Raw genomic sequence first — 4093 nt, forward strand, 5'->3', positions numbered from 1 at the left:
GGGCTGGTGAGATGGCTCAGTGGTCTAAAGCACCTACTTAGAACTAAGCCAAGCAAAGCACAGGGACCGTGGTTCAATCCCCCAGCACCACATGCCAGCCAGCCCCGCCCTCTGGTGGGCTGAGCTGGCCACACACACACAAAATAAATAAATAAATAAATAAATATTTGAAAATAAGCTAGTGGAAGTGTGGGGGTGGGGGGACAGAAAGATGGGGGACCGTGATAAATAAGAACAAAATACATACATGAATGGAAATGCTTGAAACCTAGCACTTTATAAAATTAATAGGCACTAATAATTTATTTTTTAAAAGTGTACCTTAATACAGCCAACTTTAAAAAGTTTGGCAGTATCTAATAAAAATGAATATGCACATATCACTTAATTTAACAATTCCAATCTCAGATATATGTTCAACAGAATAGAAACATATATTCACCAAATGATAGGAAATAGACTAGATTACAAAACAATTAAAATGTCAAAAACATCCAAAATTAAATGACACCTGGACAGTAAATTATTTTGAATACACTTTAACATTCTATTAATGGCTTTCACGACAGAAGCTTAAGTTATACCAAAGCAAATACATATATACAGTGCTATCTTGGTATTTATGTAAGGCTAGTTCCATGGTAAAGGGATGTTCAAATTCCACATACAAAATAGAGCATCTTCCAATTATATACCTTAAAGCATCTCTATATTACCTCTACTATAATACAATGCTACATAAATAATAGGTATGTGGCATTGCTCAGAGCATAAGGACAAGAAAGTCTATACATTTCAATACAGATGCAACTTTTTTTCCCCAAAAAATACTTTTGATTTGTGGCTGGCTGAATCTTCAGAACAAAAACCCAAGGTTAAACTCAAGGCTACAGTGAGCCAGGTATCTGACACAAAGAATCAAGGTCTTCCCTCCTAAAGTACCTGTGTACAAATTATGAAACCTCACCACTTGGTCACAATCTTAACATTACATCACAGATAATTTTTATAATACAAACACTATGAATTGAAAACTGTACTTCAGGGTATTACTGAAACAGGAAAAATGAATGCCTCCAGAACCAAATAGTTGTGGTTTGAAATTGAATCCATGAAGTAAAGTCAGTTATGTAATCTTATACAATACACTGCTAGATTTTTTTTTTTAATTTTTTTATCATGGAGCTCAACCATCTGAAAAAGACATGTAAAAATACTACTAGTAATTAAAATACTGATTCAGAGGGCATTTTCTAAGTGCTACACACTGTGCTAAGTGCTTTATAGGAGATTCACTTAATCTTAATGGTATAAAACAGCTATCAACAGCTATTAAGTAATAGAAGAAAGATCTGAATTCAGACAATCTAGACTCACAGCTATTACACTTGACCAACTTTAGCAGGATGCGGTGGTGGTACAGACCTACAATACCAGCACTGTGGAGGCTGAGTCAGGAAGATCAGTGCAAATTCAAGGACAGCCTGAACGATATAGCAAGATATCATGTCAAAAGGAAAACCAAAACACAACAAAATCAAACAAAAAAACCTACACATTTTAAGCACTTGACCACCTCTCCACCAGTTACCTGGTATCTTTTTTTTTAATATTAAAAATGACACAGATTCTCAATAAAATTATGGGGAAAAAAAACAAACAAAGAGGGTGGTAGCAAGCACAGCTAGAGCAGGGAACAAGGTCTGGAGCCCAGCAATTTCAGAGATGACTTTTGAGGTCTGCACAGTCCTATGGATAACCCACTACTACCATGGACTACTGGACTATATTGTATTATTTTGCTGAATTCACACACCTACAATATTTAAATGGCAATGGAATATCCATCTCTGACAAAACTAAATGAAAAAGGGGGATATAAATGAAGGACCATTTTGTATCTGTATATACAAAATAGGATAGATACACAGCTACCTTCTCTTAATTCAACGAGAAGATTTGTACAAACTGTGTTTAGATAGGATATCATGTCTGCATCTTGTACTATGAATACATGAAGACAACAATATGCAATGTATTAATTATTGTAACTGTCCTATTATCCTGTTTTGAAACTGTCTCATTACTACTTGTTTCTCAATAAAATTAATTAAAAAATGACAGATAACAATAAACTGCTAACACAAGTCATACTTGACTTCGAAGGAAGCTTTTTAAAAATGAAAGGAAAAAAAGCAACCCATAATCGCACTGTAGACACAAATTATATTGAATGCTGGTTTTTTAACAAGAAAAATGTAATCTGTAACTCAGGCTTACGCTATACAAATTTACAATAGTATATAATAACATAAACATTGACATTCTTACTTGACTTGCATGATGTAACTTAATTTTGCACAGGTGAATTTAAAAATTCAAGATTCCGGGCTGGAGAGATGGCTCAGTGGTCTAAAGCACCTACTTAAAAAACAAGCTCAGCAAAGCATCAGGGACCGCGGTTCAATCCCCCAGCACCACATGCCAGCCAGCCCCGCCCCCTGGTGGGCTGAGCTGGCCACACACACACACACACACCTCTCTCTCTCTCTCTCTCTCTCTCTCTCTCTCTCTCTCTCTCTCTCAAATAAATTAAAAAAAATAAATAAATAAAAAAATAAAAATTCAAGATTCCAGTGTAGCTTTTCATACTGATTGAAAACCCTTTATATCTGTTTACAGTACCACACTTTTTATTTATTTATTTGTGTGTGTGTGGCCAGCTCAGCCCACCAGGGGGCGGGGCTGGCTGGCATGTGGTGCTGGGGGATTGAACCGTACGTAGTCCCTGTGCTTTGTTTAGCTTAGCTTGTTCGAAGTAGGTGCTTTAGACCACTGAGCCATCTCACCAGCCCACTACCACACTTTTAAAAGGGATTTCGTATTACTTAATCTTCATGACAACCGTATAAACTAGGCACACACCCCAATACCACATGCCGTGCCAACCCATCCTCAGGCACACTGAGCTGCACTGAGCAGGTGACCACACACCTGTAATTCCAGTGTTAGGGAGGTTGAGAGAGGAGGGTCACTATGAGAGTAAGCTCCATAGTGAGACACTGTGGGGGTTGGGGGGGGGGGAGAATAGTTTATTAAACAAGGAAGGCTGGCCTGATAGCTTAGGGGACTAAAGTGCCTGCTTACTGCAGGGTCCGGGGTTTGATCCATGGCATGCCGGCCCCACCACTGGGGCACATTGAGACAGTGATTGAGACAGCCGGGGAGATGACTCAGTAGAATAAGTGCTTCCCTGGCAAGTGCGAGGACCTGAGTTCAATCTCCGGTTCTGAAAAAAAAAAAGACTACTTGTTAAAATAGTCATGGGGCTGGGGATATAGCTCAGCGGCACAGTGTCTGCCTGGCAAGCACAAGGTCATGAGATATAGCTCAGGAGCACAAACACCTGCCTGGAAGCACAAGGTCCTGAGTTTGAGTCCCCATAAAATAAAAGTCTTCTCACAAAGAACAAGTGACAAATAATCCACGCACAACTAATATTTGCCTATGATGAACTATAGTTAAAAAAAAAAGAGCTGGGAAAAAAAAAAAGAGCTGGGGATGTAGGTCAGGAGAACAATGCAAGGTCATGCATTGCACTACAAAAAAAAAAAAAAAAAAAACCTCACACAAAACCAAAACAAATTACTTTTGTTGGGCATGGTGGTCTGTGCCTATAATCCCAGAACTTAATAGGCTGAGGCAGGAGGATCAAGTTTGAGAGCAGCCTGAGATACAAAATGAGCTCAAGGCCAGCCTGAACTGTACAGCAAGACACTGTCTCAAAAAGACCAAAAAAAGGGAAAAGTGTGGCTGGGGACTCCGTCTACATGCCTGCCTGGCAAGCACAAGGACCTGGTACCATATGCCATGCCAGCCCCAGAACCCCAGGTGCACCTTGCAGCCCTAAAACCAAGTGTGGTGGGGCACATATGTAATCCCAGTGCTAGGGAGGCTGAAAACAGGAAGATCACTATGAGTCTGAGATGCATAGTGAAACCCTGTATCAAAAAACATTACAAAGGGGCTGGTGAGATGGCTCAGTGGTCTAAAGCATCTACTTAGAACAAGCTCCGCAAAGCACAGGGACCGC

General features: G+C 39.6%; 1 protein-coding gene across 2 annotated transcripts in view; it reads right to left on the reverse strand.

Annotated features, from left to right (window-relative positions):
• The window catches only part of Naa15 (N(alpha)-acetyltransferase 15, NatA auxiliary subunit), a 106193-nt gene that overhangs the window by 75471 nt on the left and 26629 nt on the right, over positions 1–4093 (reverse strand). The gene's annotated exons all lie outside the window — the stretch shown is intronic.

This window comes from Octodon degus, unplaced genomic scaffold, assembly GCF_000260255.1.
Source record: "Octodon degus isolate 3935 unplaced genomic scaffold, OctDeg1.0 scaffold00180, whole genome shotgun sequence".
NCBI lineage: Eukaryota > Metazoa > Chordata > Mammalia > Rodentia > Octodontidae > Octodon > Octodon degus.